We start from the raw sequence: 19,254 nt of genomic DNA, 5'->3' as shown, positions 1-19,254 counted from the left end.
GAGGCATGCAACTAGACCTCCGGCCTTGACGAGCTAGGAGTCGACGCTGGCTTAATCCCGAGATAGGCCAAGATCTTCTTCGTGTTGGGCTTGGCCGCCTTGATCAGCGACTTCCACCTTGATTGTTCTATTTGCTCGGTGTCGCCAACTTTCATCCAGTCGATAGTTTGTCGACTGTCAGCAACCAAGGCGACAGTGGTTTCAACGGCAACCTTCATATTCTCTTGGCGCATCTTCAGTCCAAGGTCTTCCGGTGTATTGAACATCTTGGCAAGGTTGAGGAAAGTCGCAGGTTCCTCCTTCTTCGGGAAGAAGTAGGGGAACAAGGCCGACAAAACTGCATTTGCGTTCGATACACCTTCACGAATCTCGGATCCATGAAGCTCTAGATAGGAAAGTGCGTCAAGGACTGGATCATCGACAGGATTCGTCAGGTCAAAATCCTGGTTTGTTTGGACTGTCAAGGAAACAAAGTATTAGTGAAAAGGCAAGAAACAAAGGCTCTCCTAAAAATAGAAGGGAGCAGTAAAATCACCGAAAGTACGGCGACTCTGAGTCTTCAGGCGCTTGAGGATTCCTTCTTCACGAGAAGCTTGTGCAGCTTTGTGCTCATCTAAAGCAGCTATAGCATCCTTAAGCTTTTTCTGCAGTTCCTCGACACCAGCAGCTTTCGCCTTGGCTTCATCAGCTTCGGTCTTGGCTTTGCTAGCAGCGAGGTCCGCTTTTTTGCGAGCCGCTTCACTCTGCTCAAGTTTTCGAGAAAGTGCGTCGGCGCGTTCGTTAGCCTCCGCAAGTTTCTCTGTTGGGATGTGAACAAAAAAGAGAGGAGCAAGATCAAAAATTGCGACAAGCACCAAGAGTAAAAATCTAGGAAAAACAGCAAGTACAAAAGTCGTTACCTTCGGCTCTATTAGCATAGTCACGGTACCCAACAAATTGGGAACCGATGCGGAGAAGATCCTTGATCATAGGCTGTTCAACGTGAACACAGAAAGAAAAACATCGGCATGAAAAAGAGAGAAGGTGTGAAAAAACAAAATAAGGAAAATATAGATGTCGACAAGCTTACATCATCTAGGAGCAGAGTCGACGAACTGCCCAACTGAGGGGCAGGTTCAACAATCTTTTCAACCCTTGCCCTTTTTGGTGAAGGAGCAAGGGGGCTGGATGGCGGAGTAGTGGTGACGACGTTTTGTTGAGGAGGCGAAGTTTCTTCTCCTTCAACTAGCGTGTCTGAGGCAAGTACAGTACGTGACGTGCTTGTCCGAGGAGCCACGTCAGTAGTTGGAACTTCTTCCTCGTCATCGCTAATAATCAAAAAATCGGCAGCATGAAAAGCAAGACAAGCTAAATATTTCGAGTACAAAAATAGAGAGACATAAAGACGACTTACGAGCTGATGAGGGATTCGGCATAAAGATCGTAAGTTGTCTTCGGATGAGAAGGAACAACTTCTTCAGCCTTAGAGGTGCCAGAATCTTCAACATCAGTCCTTTTCCTTTTGTTCTTAGGAGAAACAGCAGGAGGAAGGGATTGCGTCGATTCACTGGCTTCAGACTCAATTTCTTTTTCATGAGAAGCCGCAGATTTGTGAGAACCCGCGACTTCACTTTCACGAATAGCAGAACCTTGAGTATCTTCGGCAACGATGGCCTGTTCTTCGACTTCTCCACCCTCCGGAAGAGGAGGAAGGGAAGTCATGATAGGATGGTTCTGTAAAAAATAGTGACCAGAAGGAAAATTAAAAGAGATGACAATATAATGAGGTGCAGAGAAAGTGCAAAATAAGGTAAAAAACTCGGCAAGACAAAATACCTCGGGGAGTGGATTGGCGGCGCTGTACGGTTCCACGCGACAAGAGGAAGGAATTGGGTCTTTACCCAGGCGAGAAAGTCTTCGAATCAACTTCTCCAAGTCCTTGGTGGAAAGATCACCGGAGATTCTGTTGGCGTCATTTTTGCCAGAGTATGTCCAAAGGGGATTTTTGCGAGCCTGGAGAGGCTGCACTCTAATCCTAAGGAAATAGGCAGTAATTTGAACACCAGAAAGCTCTTTGCCTCGAGTATTTTGAAGCTGGCGAATACGAGACATGAGCGCCTCTGTCGCCTTTTTCTCTTCCTCGGAAGCTTCGGCATCCCAGGAGCGGCGGCGTTGAATTTTGGCACTTCCGTCGAAAGGAACTATGTTGTGCTCAACGGAATTGGCGCTTTCTTCGTGAATGTAAAGCCACTTTTTGCGCCATCCTTGGACAGAATCAGGGAATTTGACGTCGAAATAATCGACATCGGTGCGAACACAGATAACAACGCCACCTATGTTATAAGTGACGTTGTGTGAGCCATTGCGGCGGAGGCAGAAGATGCGTTTCCACAGAGCCCAATTGGGAGGGATTCCGAGGAAGCATTCGCAAAGTGTGATGAAAATAGAAATGTGAAGGATGGAATTGGGAGTCAATTGGTGCAATTGAATCCCATAAACAAAAAGAAGACCGCGGAGGAAATCGTGGATTGGGGTCGAGAGGCCGCGGATGAGATGATCAACAAAACTAACCCGATACTCCATTGGAGGCTTGGGGTAGCTTTCTTCGCTAGGGAAGCGGATGGCGTCCTCCTTCTTCATGAGGCCAAGCCTCTTCAGCATGTTGGTGTCTTGGTTGGAGATTTTGGATCTCTCCCACTCAAGATCCTCGGTGGCCATCTTGGATTCCGGAGTGCTGTGGCGAGTCAGACGCGCGCGTGGTGGCATCAATGGCAATGACAGAGCAATGTGTGTGAGTGCGGAAAATCAGAGAGAGATTGGGCGCAGGAGAAGTTTTGCGAAGAGGAACAGGCGAGCGGCGCAAGCGAGGGGATGAACGGAGGTTGAAGAAAGGTTTATATAAGAATCGGGTGAAGCAGTGTGCCGTTGGATGAAGAAATCGTATGGTGAGAATAGATCTTCTAGATACAAGGGTAAAAAGGTATTTTTACTGAGATAGGCGTTACTGTACGTGCGCCAGAAAAAGCGGAGGACGTGTGTCCCCCACTTGCACGACGTGTTAACGTGGTGGAAGCAATGGACCCACAGGGCAGAAAGATCACGACTATTAGAGAAGGATGAAGTAAATTTGGTTAAGGGAAGCATGTCGATAAGAAAAGTTAAGGAAGAGTGGCGACAGAAAGAATTATTCAATACTTCGGGAGCCTTTGATCAAATACAAGTTTTTGCCCAAATGCTCGGGGGCTACTTCGGAAAAAAGTAAATTTTCGAGTATGACAAATATAGAAATTGCGGGAGCCTACAACCAAGCACAAGTCCTTGGCTGTAGCCTCGGGGGCTACTCCCATCGGGAGCGCTGTTCGCGCACCCGAGAAATAAAAAAGAGAGAAGAAGAAAAAGATCATATTGGGAAAAAATGACAATATAGTGACAAGGTAGATTAAAATGTTGAGCCTACAACCAAGCACAAGTTCTTGGTTGTAGCCTCGGGGGCTACTCCCATCGGGAACGCTGTTCGCGTGCCCGATGAAATTAACAAAGAAAAAATGGAAAAGTAAGAGAGTATATTTCGAGTTATAATTAACTCTACATATACTCCCATCGGGAGAGCAGTATAAGTCATATTTGACTCGATAAAATGTGCCATTCCAACAGCCGGAAAAGCACTCGACAATATATTCTCAGAACGCCGAAGTTGCGATCAATTTCTGAATGCCGCAAATTTGCGAAGGTAAGACCCCAGATCCGTTCTGCTGGGCGTGGCATCGCCAAAGACTGCGCTCTGCTACTTTTATCCGTATCAACAGATACGAAGAAAAATCCTAACGGACGCGTTAGGTACCCGATAAATTCGACTGGGACTCGACAGAATGGTAAGACCTTAAGCGGCACCTGTCGAAGTTTACACCAGTATCCCGAGATCATGTCCAGGGACGTGATTTTGAAGTAGGTTTTTGCGGATTGCCACTAGAGCAGTTAACTAGTACCTGATCCGTCAGATGAACTAGCCCCAACTACCATTATCCCTGTACAATATAGAATTTTATGTGAAGAAGTATAAAAAAGTTAAAGCTTTCGAGTAAAAATAAACAGTGGAGATTTTCCTTGATTCTACGATTCAAGCAAAATCTCGGGGGCTACTGACATAGGCATCCCAAATGGGCCTGCCGAAGATGGTACCCGGGGTTTGCTGGAGGCCCAATACCCGAAGAATAAGAAGATTCGGGAGCCCAAGATTTATTAAGGAAAGATAAGAGTTGTAATAGGAAGTGTTGTTTGTAATTTGGCGGGATGAGTTAGAAACCGTCCCGGACTCTGTAAACTTGTATAGCACGAATCCCTCGGCTCCACCTCCTATATAAAGGGGGAGTCGAGGGACGAAGAATCAATCGAATCATTGTCTGCAAACCCTGGTTTTCATATTCGTCGAGTACTTTCCGGCTGAAACCTTCGAGATCTACTTACCCTCTACTTCCAACTAAACCCTAGCCTACAATCCGTAGGCATTGACAAGTTGATACCTTGTCAGGTGGTGTAAGAAGAAGTGTGGAGGCACCTGCCCGAGACCAAGCTGTCGGGCTACCACTACCGGTTGGTAACACTCATAACCGGGCTTGATGATCCGGTTCGAGGTACTCATGACAACAGGGAGGAAGCAAGGACGAATCATGATAGAATACAGATGCTGGGTGCTGGCGTCATCGGCAAAGTCATCCAATCGAAAGGAGACTGGGTTTTCAAAATTCGCCGATTCAGTATAAGGAAAGAACAGGGGGTTGTCCAAACCTTGGAAGAAAATCTTGAACCACCCTGCTGCTTCCTTAGGGATCAGCCTGCTGCCTGGGAGACCATACAAAGCTTGGCCATAGCTGGTGCATCGGATATCCTTTCCATTAACATCTAGAAAGGTGCAGGTGGTCAAAGGTGGGAAGTCTGGGATCTGGTTCTGAAAGTATAGCTGGGCCCACAACTGAATAAACCACCAGGGGCCGCCAGTTTTAACTGTCTTTTGAGAGAACAGTTTGACAGACATCACTTGGAGAGATCGATAGACCTCTCCAAGAAACAGTTTGCCTAGGCCAAGTTGGGTGCCTTTAGCAAGTTCATAGGCCAGGGAAAGGTAATTCTTGGTAGGGGCGAGTGATGGGCCGCAGAATATGAAGTGCTCCAACCAGAAGTTCAGGAAGGCTGTGTGTTCTCTCTCTGTCACGGGGCCTTTGTTTTTCATATAACGATTGAGATAGGCACCCCAGCTGGTGCACTCTTTTTTAGAGGAAAGAGTGAAAGGGACTTTCGGCAGTTTGAATGCAGAAGGGCTTGGGGATGCAATGTCTAGGCCTGTGATCATGGCCACATCCAGCAGGGTCGGTGTCATAGGGCCATGGCCAAACATGAAGCAGTTCAGTGCATCAGACCAGAAGTAGCCGATGGTTTTCAGAATATTTTCATTCTTCTCAAGAGGAGACAATGATAATGACAAGGCATCGGCTATCCCTATGGTTTCCCAAGTGGCATAATGGGTTTTGGATACTCTATTGTACCATGCCACCCAACCCTCAGGGGGATTAGGCCAGGCTCGCAGGCAGTCGGCCCAGGAAGTCAGATCTAAGTTCTGATTCACGAAGGGGATTCTGTTAGCTTCGCACGAAATTAAGAGGGCGGGACTCTCGGAAGAACGAGGACCGAGGCACATAGAATTTGCGAGAGAAGGATGTGGCAGAAGGATGTCTGAAACCTAAATTAATAGCGGAACAAAACATTAATTCAGGTGTTTGCTATTAATCCTATGTCGATTCGAATGGCGAGAGGAGGTTAAGGATTACCTTCAGACCAGAGACCATGGCGTCGGTATTGGATGATTCCACCATTGGATGCGCTGTAGAAGTTGGGGGCGGCGTGGTCGAGATCTGGGATGCAGGTGGTCGTGAGTTGGAACTGCTCAGGCGGCGATTTGGGGATCTGAGTTTGCTTTCTCAGACGGAGGTCGCAGGTTACCGTTTGGAGTGGCGGCTAGGTCGACCTTACTCGTGTTTTTATAGTAGAGACCGGTGCGATGCCATCGGCTCTTTTGGGAGATTGTTTGACTTTGACTATCGGCAAAAAAGTTGACTGGAAATACTTCTTCATTAATAAAGGAGGGTTTTTTACAATGAAGAGCCGATTGCTCAAGGAAAGAGGAGCAAAAGAAGAGCCGATTGCTCGCGTACTACTGATCCTATGTTACTAATCCTCGCTGCCCTCGTCGTCGGCGTCATAGCTACCGCCGGCGCTACTTCCGGAGAACTCCTCGTCACTGCTGCCCCAGCCTTCGACCGGAGCTTCTTCCTCTTCGTCATCATCGTCATCTTCACTGTCCGCCCAAGCACGGAGGCGCTTCGCCGGCGGGTACCCAGCGGAGGAGGAGGAATCATCTCCCTCCTCTTCTTCCTCTACCTCCTCGTCTTCCTCTTCCTCCTCCTTATCGGAGGAAGTGGGGTTCCTCCATGAGTGGGGGTCATCCTCGCTTTCGCTCTCCAGTTCCCCTTCAATGAGGAACTGGAGGTCGCCCTCCCCATCAGTCAGGGGCATGTCGCCATCTGACATGAAGTCAAAGTCCCACTTGGGCTCCGACATCGGCTCGCTCGAGGAAGAAGATTGGAAAGAGAGGCCGGAGGAGACGGAGGAAGAAGAAGACATTGCTACAGGGAAAGAGGGCTTTTCGGTGCCGATAGCTAGAACGGAGGAGGGGGATAAAAAAGCGAGTCAGGCGGCACAGTTAAATAAGGAGGAGCCTGATGGAGATTTAATGCCATTGCAGTTTCCGAGGAAGTGATGCTAAAGCTATCAAATTTTGCAAATTTTGCAGAGAAGTTGAGAAGACAAGGTATCATGATGAAGGATACTGCAACGGTTCTGATCTGCCACGACATGACCCGACGAAGAAAAAAGCAGAGTGATTTTGGAATTATCAATTCCAAAACCAGGGGGGCATGTGTTATCACCAGAATTTGACCAAGTCAGAGGTGGGCTGCGCTCAAGATGGGCTTAAAGATTATACATGGAAGAATATACATGAATCGGCCTTATGTGCAAAGTTTGGGCTAGTTTGCCCGTGTATCTGTAATATAGTAGATCGCCTCTTAGATTAAAAGATAGAGTTTTACCCGTGCACGGTTAGGTGCACGCCTAAATTAGAAAGTCCCCTGGATTATAAATATGTATCTAGGGTTTATGGAATAAACAACAACCATCGTTCAACACAAATCAATCTAGGCGCATCGCCAACTCCTTCGTCTCGAGGGTTTCTTCCGGGTAAGCATCATGCTGCCTAGATCGCATCTTGCGATCTAGGCAGTACAAGTTTATTCGTTACCATGCGTTGCTCGTACTGAAGCCTTTTTGATGGCGAGCAACGTAGTTATCTTAGATGTGTTAGGGTTAGCATTGTTCTTCGTATCATATGCTGTCGAAGTGCAACCCTTATACATCTAGCCGCCCTTACACCTATCTTAGGTGTAGGGGCGGCACCCCGCTTGATCATTATTTAGTAGATCCGATCCGTTACGGTTGCTCCTTGTTCTTCAAGGATTAGTTTAATATCTGCAATAGTTAGGCCTTACAAAGGGTTGGAGGTTCCAGCGACGCGTAGGGTGAAGTTTGCTAGCCCTAGACAGGATGTTCCGAGGATCAACCTCGTGTTGGTTTTTAGGCCTTGTCTAGGATCGGCTTACGATCACCGTGCGTGACCGCGAGGCCCAATCGTGAGTAGGATGATCCGATTATGCGGTGAAAACCCAAAATCGTCGTAGATCGTTTTAGCTTTATCTTGATCAAGCAGGACCACCATATATTCGTGCACCTCGTACGAATCATGGGTGGATCGGCTCCTTGAGCCGATTCACAGGATAACCTGAGAGCCGATCGAGGCTCGTATTTAATGTTTACGTGTATGCCATGCAGGAAACTAAGCGAGGCATCTCCATCACCTTCCTGACCAGGTATAGGTCAGGTGGCACGCCCTTGCACCAGCATCGGACGTGCGTGCCGGAGGCTTTGCGGGCCGTCGCTCGGAGGGACCAGGGCCAGCCGCAGCCCTAAGTTGTTCCCGGCTCTACTGTGTTGCCCGTCGCTGCTCGCCGGTGGGTTTCTGACCGCAACAGTGCGTAAAAAAAAAATTGTGCGGAAGGAGACCATGGTGCACAGTCCTCCGGAAACGGGTGGCCACACTAGTGGAAAAGAGGCCTTTCGTCCCACCCTTTAGTCCCCGTTTTGAACCAAACCGGGACCAATAGGGGGTATTGGTCCCGGTTCATCATGAAAACCCTTTAGTCCCGGTTCGTTTGGACCCTTTAGTCCCGGTTGGTAATACAAACCGGGACTAAAGGGTGGTCTATGGGGCAAAACCCTTTAGTCCCGGTTCGTATTACCAACCGGGACTAAAGGTCTACAAATCGGGACTAAAGGGTTTTTTGCCTCCCCATGCACCTCCACCCCCCCCCCCCCCTGGATCGCCTTTTTTAACACTGTAAAATAGAAAAGAAAATGATACAAAATTCAAAAAATAAAATGTTTTCGGATTCTTGTATGTTATGCAACCTACTATTAGGGAAAATTAACAAATTTGAATTTTCACTTATTTTGCAAAAATGTTTTGAAAAATGGTAAAACCGCAATAACTTTTGCGTACGACGTCGAAAAAAAACGTATAATATATCAAAAAAATCCTGGGAAAAAGTTACATCCGAATGAAAATATGAAAGCAGGAAGATTTTAGTTTTTGCCATAAATTCGGAAATTTATTTTTTTTAAATTTTTTAAAATAATAATTACATCATGCATAAAGATTACTATTACTTAACCATAAAGTTAGCCAATTTTTTAGATTTTCAAATTTTCAAGTTTGGCAAAAAAATATTAAAAAATAATAAATTAAAGAAAACAATTATAATACAAATTTAAAAAATTATAATTATAATACCATTACCACAACATGTACGTTATTAGTTTTGTTTATTAAAATAATTATTTGGAATTCGAATAATAAATAAGTGTGACATCGACCAACATGTTAATAGGATTGATATGATACTAGTATCACAACATGCGCGCGAAGCACTTGGAAGCGGGATGAGAAAGGAACTTGGAAGTTAAGCGTGCTAGTGCTGGAGTAGTGGGAGGATGGGTGACCGAGCGGGAAGTTAGACCACGAGTAAGTAATTTGACTAGAGATTAAGGGTAGTTAGAGATTAAGTGGAGTTAGAAACTAAACTAGTTAAATAACTGAAATACTAGAAATTCTGAAAAATAGAAAAAAAAAAGAGGAGCGAAAAATAATTGGGAACCAAATAGATAAAAAAAATAACGAAATAACCTTTAGTCCCGGTTCGTGTTACAAACCGGGACTAAAGGGTTTTTTGCTCGATGCGCGCCAGCAGCCCACGTGGCGGGACCTTTAGTCCCGGTTTGTTTTACAACCGGGACTAAAGGGGGGGCCTTTAGTCCCGCCTAATTGGTCCCGGTTTGGAAACCGGGACTAAAGGCCCAAATGAACCGGGCCTATAGCCCCGTTTTCCACTAGTGCCATAGAGGTGTGCTGCTGCGGGCTACAGTCAACCTGCATCTGGCCGGACACAAGACCGGACGCGAGGACATGGAGTCGGGGAGGCGGGAGGTCGGCAACGTCGCAGGACGCGAAGACACGGAGTCGGCGAGGCGGAGGTCGACAACATCGCAGACACATGAGCGACTTCGCGGTGCCGGGCTGCCGAGCATCACGGAGCTTGGCTGGCTGCTGTCGAGGACGGACGGGGATGGAGCCGATGGGACCGGCGGTTCCTGGCTGGGCGGACCGAGCTGAGATGGTTCGCTGATGAGTTCTTAAGCCGGTGAGGACGACGTGCGTGCTCCGGATCGAGGTTCAAGACCAGGTATTTGTACGCGACATTTCAGCATGACATCACTATGATGTTGTTACTACACCTTTCGTTCGTCCACACAGCTTTGGTCGTTGCGCGGCACGTCGGCCTGGTGTCCTGGGATTTCCTTCCATCGCAAACTATGAACGATGCTGCAACGATTCCTACACAAACTCTGCCGGGCTGGACAGCCTACAACAGTCAAATTCATCTACTCCGATTCATACACAAAGTCTGCTGGGCTAGACAGCCTATAAAAGGGTCAAAATCTCAAATCAAAATCAAAATCCCCCAGATCGAAATTGCCTAACCCAAAGATCCGCTGGCAGGAACTCTTCGTCCGCACTGTTCGCGTACGGTGCTCTGCAATCTCTCCATCCGCACTTCTCTCTGCAGCTATGACACCAGAAGATACAGTAATCACTACTTAATCTTCATATGTAACATAATCTCTTTTGCTTTATTCAGAATTTTTGACATTACGTGATTCTTTCAACTTTTATACGTTGTCCTTTGGCTGACCTGTGTTTGTGTTTTGTTTTAAATTTTTAATTGATGACGATAGCCGGTCGTTCATGGATTGCTGGTTGCTCAAATATGCTAATTCACAACTAAACTCGGATTTTAGCTCATCCATTAAATTCACCATCTTCATATTTGGTGTGGATCAATTGCCTATTTTTTATTGGCAAAATAAAATCAAGGTGTATGTACATGCGCTGAACTCAGTCCACGTCGATTAAAAGCGAACCGAGGGAGTATTAGCCATGTAACCAATGAAAGGGACCCTATCAGTTTATCACATCTTACCGAGACAAATGTTGGTATTGCCACATGTCCTCATATATAACAATATACAACAGTAAGACAAGAAACTTTTTCGCAACCATACAAAAACTAAGCGGCTGGGGAAAACTGAGCACAATCTAGATAACAAAGTGTCGCATTAAAGCACAGAAACCTGATATGGAACATAAAGACTAAGTCCAGCTTACAAGTCGAGTGACGTATGGTAGTGATAGAGATAGAGACAAGCTCGAGGAGGAATGTAAGAGTAAAGAAGACAAAAAGGCAATATTATATTTTGGCACTTATGCATGCTTGATAATATGTGCAAGATATGGTATATAAAAGGTGGATTAAATAGATAGTTACAAAAAGGTGGAGTATGTGCAACATTTTTTTAACTCAGCAGCAACGCGCGGGCACTTAGCTAGTATTTATATTCCACATACATTATCTTGGCCATAAACACCAAAATAATTGTTGTGATCTAGTATTTTTTCACATGTGCCTTGAATTACTGAGAATCTGAGATAAAAGCAGGTGAAAAGTTCAAACTGACTAAAAACAGATATGTGCTGCCTCCGGTTTATGTCGAGTCGAATTCTTGAGAACATTGTGCTATTTCTTTACTTATGTAATTAACTTGAAATTGCAGCTAGAACAGTCAAACAAATAAATCTCCGCTGTGTTCCTGAGCTTGGTTAGCTTTACCACGAACACATCAAAATGTAATCAGTACCAAACTGTGTTAGCAAGAATTACCACTATAAATAATGAAGTGTCAAGCATCAGACTAGGTGTGTGATAAGTGATAACTATGAATTAATGGACGGAACAGACTATGGTGTAGTATAAAGTTAAACACTTGATACACTCGATGTCCACAATAATGATGGTGGAAAGTTTATGTATGCGTGCATGGCAAGAGACCAACAGTGCAGGACTTCAAAACAAACACCCTTTCAAGCCGGAATGTCATGACTTGCAGCGAAAAATAGCCTGCATCAAGCGATTTGGTCCCACACCACACTGATATAGGAACAAGTGGCTCCCCGCTGAACCCATTAACAACTACCCAGTATCTGAGATTGTCTTCTGGAACTGACAGTTCCGAACTGCCACAAGGGTTTCACCAAATGGTATAGTTGAGATAATCTTCTTCTTGATTTCGATGCACAAACATCTTAGCACTACAGGAATCGCACGAGGTGCCGACGGCCGGCGGCCCTCGGCGTACCACCGCCTCGCCCTCGGCGTATGGTACGCCGACGGGGACCCTCGGCATAGCTCCTCGGGCAAGGTCAGCCTCGGGATAGCCCAGCTGGCCGTCGGCGTAGAGGAGACCGTCGGCGTAGACGGCGAAGGCCGAGGGCGAGGACCACCCGTCGGCGTACTAGCCCTCGGCGTAGCAAGCTAACGGGCGACGTCGATCTGACGGTCGTTACCGCTACGCCGAGGGTGCGGCCGTCGGGGTACGCTGCCACGCGGCGGGCTCTGGCGAACCGTGGCGCACGCTACGCCGAGGGTGCAGCCGTCGGGGTACGCTGCCACGCGGCGGGCTCTGGCGAGCCGTGCCGCATGCTACGCCGAGAGTGAGGCCGTCGGCGTACGCTGCCACGCGGCAGGCCCTGGCGAGCGCTCGCGCACGCTACGCCGAGCGGAACCCCGTCGGCGTACATGAGACCATTTGGTCCATGTCGACGCTACCCCGAGGGGGAAGCCGTCGGCGTAGCTTGGACCATTTGGTCATTTTTTTTGGTTTTTTTGCTATTTTCCAGATTTGGCAGATAATAAAAGCACATAAAATTCACAGGAACTTCGCATGAAGTGCAAATACACATAACATGAAGTGCATACATAGTGTCATAGTGGATACATAGTGCCATAATGTGCATACATGGTGGTGCCATAGTGTGCATACATGGTGCCATAGTGTCGATAAGAGATACAATGCGACAACTAGAGGAGCTCGTCGCCGCTAGACACCGGCCCGGGCCGATTCCTTCCGGTAGAAGCTGCGGAAGAACCACCGGGAGAAGGACCGGGAGAAGTACCGGGAGAAGTACCGGGTGTAGCACCGGGAGAAGGACCACCATGATGAACCGGTGTGATCTCCCTCCCACCACCCTGATTTCCGGAACATCCCGTTTCCTACACACATGTTCCCGAGATGTTAGCAATTTGCGAGGCAAAGGAAAGCCGTAGTATTCGGTTTGGCGAAGAACTTACCGTTGTTCTCCCATAGTACTCCGCAGCGAAATTTTCCTTCGATGGCATGTTTGGCGCCGGCCCCGGAAAGGGAGGCATCGGCCCTAAATCCGCTGTCTGTCCAGTTTGATTGGCCACAAACGACGCCTGCAAGATAGTTTACATGTCAGTCTTTGCAGAAATGAAGCATCAAACTAGGGGAAAGTGGGACTTGTCATCATTTGCGAAAACAAAGGTTGGAACTTACATGTATATATGCCATGTACTCCATGAACTGCTGCTGGTGCTGGTTGAAGGCCACCTGATATTCTTGATGAGCGACCACGTAGGCCGCCTCGAAGTCAGGCTACAATTTCACAAATTCATGTCTCGTTAGCACTTAGCAATGTATGAACGAAAGTCGGAAAGAGGATGGAAATGAGGGAAACTTACGTCGTATGCGGGTTGTTGCCGAGCCCGGCGACGAGGCGGGAGAGGGGGGCTGTCCTTGGTGAGTCCCGCCTTGAGACGCGTGAAGGTCGTGGTGAGGGTATGCTTGACGGCCTTGTTCAGCATGGCGAGACGGCCATGCGGCAACCCTCCGGACGACAGGACCAACGACTCCTCGTCGACCTCCGCGCTCATGGGGTCATCCACCTCCGGGTGACGATGCCTCACCATCTCGCAGTAGTTCTCGACGTCCTCGGCGTAGGTGCCGAAGTACTCAGGGAGCGAGGGCTGAGGCTGCGAGAGATCGGGCTTCTTAAGCCGCATCTTGTTGTATATCTCGAGGTCAGACATCTCCTCCTCGGGTCCTAACGCGGCCCTCTGCATCGCGAAAGGAAATGTTGTGAGTACCAACTTTGAACCTGAAGGAAAATAAAATGTATACATACCGTCTTCCCCTTGTAGCGCTCGTAGCTGAGGTTTCCCCCACAGTGTGTGCCACCGTCGCCTCGGTTCTCCGCGTTCCGCCTCGCCACGGCTGCAAAGTCCTCGTCCATCTTGAGCCACCTCGTCCTAACCATCTCCTCCCATGCCTCGGCATGCGGCTCGGCCCAATCGGGGATAACCTGAAAATGCAATACTCAACTCAATCTAATGCAATCGCAACTTAGTAGCAATGTAGAATCTCATTGACATTTTACTCACCGACATGTAGTCCTCCACCGTCATCTCGTACTCGGCCTTAGCATTCTTACCGACAATGTCCGGCTTATGGACCCTCTCGCCTCTCTCTGCCCAGAAGTGACCCGCGGACGTGATCCTTTGGTTGTACCACACCTGCGGTGTCAACCTCTCACAAGTCGCCCGCAAAGTCCTGTTCGCGGCCGCCTCCTCAACCTCGGGCGCCACACGATAAAAACACTTCAATCATGCAAAAAACAATTATGAGATTCATGAGTTAGAACATTGGGGTCATCAAATATGAACGAAGCTCGAGAAAATATGTCTTACCCAAAACTTTCTCATCACGGCCTCAGCAGCCGTCGGGAAGCCTACGCCAGGGGCACTCTCGTAGTCCGTCCAAGTAGTGGCTAGCTTCTTCTCGCCAGCTGGGACAGTGCCGAGGGGATAGTACTTGCCCGGCCAGAACTTCCTAAGCAAAGCTCCAATCATGCTGCTAGGCAGGCGCCCCTTGACCCCCGGAGGAAATATCCAATTGCTGCACATGAAAATCAAACATTAGCACATGAAAATCAAACATTAGTACATGAAAATCGAAATTGCCAAATTAGTACACTTACTCAGGGCCAGCAGGAATTATAAGGGTCTTCGCCTCATGGGTCTTAGGCTCCTTCCTCTCGTCGGGGACTCTCGCTTCCCCACGAATCTTCAGTGCCTTCGGCCGCCCATCCTCCTCCGGAGTCTCAAACCCGCGGCTAGAGTCCTCCTCGGCTCTAGACTCCGTCTCCGCCTCCTCTCTAGACGTCCTCCAAAAAGAACCCGGAAGCAACGTCGCCTGAAGCCGAGGGTGGTGGCTCAAAGTCCGGTCCTCCCCAGCCACCTCCACCTCCACCTCCACCTCCACCTCCACCTCCTCCCAAGCCACCTCCAGCTCCACCACCTCGTCCCCGTCCTCGTCCTCGTCCTCGTCCTCCTCCTCCTACCGCAAAGTCCTCGTAACGCGGATTGCGACGCGGTTCCCTCTCACTCCTTCTAACATTGTTCTTGCGTTGTTGCATCTTCTTAAGCAAGCTCGACGAGTCCTCCTTGCCGCCGCTCATATTGTTCAATCACCTGCATTGAGAAAGAGAAAACAATTAAGAAGCATGTTGAAAAATATATAAATAGTAAGCATAAAGACACTAAACAATTAAGAAGCATGTTCAAAAATATATAAATACTAAGCATAAAGATACTAAACAATAAAGAAGCATGTTGAAAAAAATATAAATACTAAGCATAAAGATACTAAACAATAAAGAAGCATGTTGAAATATAAACACATAAAAGACCCTCACCAGCCATCATCAATCTCATCGTCAATCTCATTTTGTTTCTCCTTGCCACTATCACTATCACTATCTTTTGAGTAGTAAGTTGGATTTTGATAGACGGGTGGAGGCTCATCATCGCTATCATCTTCCACTTGTAACTTCTCGAGCATATCTATGTCCTTTAGATCCACCACTGACTCACCACGAGTTTACGCATCGTTCACGAGGTCCTCTTCAAGAACACATTCTAACTCAAAGTGCCCGAAGTGCTCTTCCTCTTGATAGAAAATTCCCTCGTATGTTACAGGGTCAATGTTGTTGTAATCGTCCTCGGAGGGAATCGGTAGGTTACCATGTGGCGATACCTGGAACACGACTTCCCAGCCGTTGAGGGCCGCTTTCTGGCATGGGTACAGCAAATAATAAACTTGCTTGGCTTGGTGAGCAACAATATAGACATCGGCTCCGGTATAGGTGGTGGAAGGCTTAACTTCAACTAACCCAATGGACTTGGTAATTCTCTGTCCACCTCTTGGGTCGAACCAATGACACTTGAACACAACGAGATTGAGTTGTTTGTTTGTACGGTTGAAGGTCAGCTCGTATACATTCTCTAACCTCCCGTAGTAATCAAATGTATCGGATCCTTTAGTGAAGACACCAGTATTTATCGTTTTTGGATTCGCCCGGCCCTTCTGGTGTGTCTCTGTATGGAATCGAAACCCATTCACGTCATACTTCTCATACTTCATGACGTCACGGTTACAACCTTGGGAAACACATCTCAACTCATCTGTCATCTCAACGTTTGCATCAGCTCCCTACAAGCACGGTTCAAATTTGTTGTGTGCATTAGTTACGTGGAATAACGAGGGACAAGTCACATATTGGTAGGTAAGAGGGACAGCTTAGACATTACTTTTTTCATGAACCAAGACACAAAGTTTATTTTTACTTCGGGAGCACCCTCTTTCAGTAGAGTCTCCAACTCCGCGCCCGTGGGATCGCGCGGAAGCCACCACTGTTCATCCGTGAATTCGCTGAAAGGATAGAATAAGCATTAGACCGAGTTGAGTGTAGGTGATCGAAACTAGATACAATAAGCATTACACCATGTTACCTAATGAAATCGTGACCGCCATCGTCGTCGTCCCCCCCCACCACTTCCTTCATGTTCATAAGCACATAGAGCATTATGCAATCCTTCTCTTCCCTCTCCAATCTATATTTTTGTCCTTTACCAGCCTTGCCACCGGGACATTGGAATAGTTGAAGCTTGGGGTCATTCATGGGCACGTCGACATTGTAACGAGAGACCGGGTTATGCAGAGTGGGAACTTCATCAGGATAGTACGTTGTTGCGGCATCTGCCATCTCCCGAAGGCACGTTGCCTCAGCTATGCATGCTTCAATCTTGGCTTTGTTTCCAGTTATCTTCCGAATATACTTGAACTCTCTCTCAATACAAAACTGCCACCGAAACTGCACTGGGCCACCCAATAGTGCCTCGTTTGCGAGGTGCACAATGAGATGTGCCATCGGAGTAAAGAAGCCTGGCGGAAAGATCATCTCCAAATTGCATAGCAACTCCGGCACTTGAACTTGCAGCTTCTCAATAACCTTAGGACATATCTGCTTAGCACAGAGCGTGCGGAAGAAATGGCTCAACTCCGCGAGCACTCGCCATATTTTCTCCGGGAGATACCCTCGAAGCATCACCGGCATCAGCCGCTCAATCCATATATGATAGTCGTGACTCTTGAGCCCGGTGACTTTTCCCGTCGAAAGATTGACTCCCTTGCTCATATTCGAACAATAACCATCAGGGAACATCACAACGTATTTTAGCCACTTGAATGCCTCCTTCTTTTGGATGGAATCAAGGCAGAAGTCGGCGTGCGGCTTGAACCAATTCTTTCGACGGCCAGTAGGACGTTGCATGTGTAATTTCTTCCTATCACAGAGCTTCTCAACATCGACTCTAGCCTTGACATTATCCTTTGACTTCCCGGGAATGTTTAGGCACGTGTGAAATAAGGACTCCGCGACATTCTTTACGGTGTGCATCACATCGATGTTATGGGGAAGTTCGAGGTCCTTGTAATACTCGAGCTTCGTTAAGGCTGCCTCGTGAGTCCAGTTGTGCGTTACACCATATCCCTCAAATTGATGGCCAGCTTCCGATGCCGCTGGCACGAGAGCACGTAGCTCGGCATCAACAGCTATACCATCGAACTTTGGCACCTCTGTTACTTCATGCACAACTTTGCCTTTCTTGAAGTTCTTTTGGTCTTCTCTGAACGGATGCCTCCGTTTGAGGTACTGCCGATTCGTGTCAAACGCAACATACTTGCGACCCTTATTTAGCCAAAGGAACTCAAGTCGATGCCTGCACACTGGGCATGGCCATTTACCAGCTGTACACCATCCGCATGTTAGGGCGTACCCGGGCATGTCATGCATGGTATACTGCAACCAAACTTTCATGCAGAAGTTTGTCTTCGATGCTCGGTCGTACGTCAACGTCCCGTGGTGCCAAGAGTGGTTCAAATCTTCCACAATCGGCTGCATGTAGACACTCAAGTTCTTCCCCGGGTAATGGGGCCCTGGAATGATCAGCGACAGAAACATGGTCTTCCTCGTCATTAGGACTCCGGGAGGGAGATTGAGCGGAATTACAAACACGGGCCAACAACTGTAATTGGAATTCGACATACCATATGGATTGAAGCCATCTGTAGCTATCGCAATTCTGACATTCCGAGCATCTGCTGCCATATGGGGGTATTTTCTATCAAAGTTCTTCCATGCATTGCCATCAGATGGATGTCCCATCTTCGTCCGCCCTGATTGTCCTTTATTCGAGTCCCCATCTTGTGCCACATCATCTGTTTGGCGGTCTCCTCGATCCAAGTAAAGCCGCTGGATTCTTTTTATGAATGGGAGATACCGAAGAATCGACTTTGCGATCTTTGACTGCCTCACCTGACCATCCTTTCCCGTTACCTCTTCATACCTAGAGGCCTTACAAATGGGACAGTACTTGTCCTCCGCAAACTGTTTCCAGAAGAGAACACAGCCATTTTCACAACAGTCTATCCTTTGATAATCCATGTTGAGCGCCGACATGAGTTGCCTCGTCTCGTGCAGGCTTTTAGGCAGACAATGCCCTTTGGGCAACATGTTACCAGTTGTTTTCAGACTTGCTTCGAAGTCGTCACGGGTGGTGTTGTACCGGGTCTTGTCGGCTAGACATTGGGAGATGGCATCGAGCTGAGAAATCTCGGCGCCATCGTACAGAGGCGTCTTAGCAGCGGCTATCATATCATAGAAGGCCTTCGCGGCTGGCTCTGGTTCCTCCAGTTTTGGAGGTTCCTCCGGTTCTGGCGGTTCCTCCCGTGAAGGTGGCGACTCTGGCATGTGGGCATCGACAAGATCATCTAGAAAGTCTCTAACCCCATCGTACTCATTGCCATTGAGCCGCTGCCGCATCACCTCACCTCTGTCACGTTCGTGCTCATCAAAGTCGATCTGCGTGACGTAACGAGGCATATACCCATATTGCGTAAGGTGTTTAAACATGTCATCCTTTCCACGACGGTGATGCTTCAAGCAACGATTGCACGGGCAAAGTGGCTGAACCTTCTGTTTTGTACCACGCGCCAACTCCTTCACTAAATGCCAAGTCTTCCTTATCCACTCATCTGTTTTATTAGTCGCACTAACACGGCCGGTGTACATCCATCCATTATCAGCCATCCTCTGCTCTATTGGAAGCCAAACGACAAGCATAGCATTTATATCAAATAGGAAAATGCATCATATTTTAATTTTTTTAACAGGCAAAACGAATGCATCAACCTACATCTCTACTAGGTGGGCTCCTAGCAGCCGCCGGATCCGTAGATTGAGTACGTTTTCCATGCTCTACCCCGGTCCGAGTCAAAATTTCGGCAGCACCTCCCCGC

This window comes from Lolium perenne, chromosome 3 (assembly GCF_019359855.2).
Source record: "Lolium perenne isolate Kyuss_39 chromosome 3, Kyuss_2.0, whole genome shotgun sequence".
In the NCBI taxonomy this organism is placed as follows: Eukaryota; Viridiplantae; Streptophyta; class Magnoliopsida; order Poales; family Poaceae; genus Lolium; species Lolium perenne.
This window is presented reverse-complemented; position numbering follows the sequence as displayed.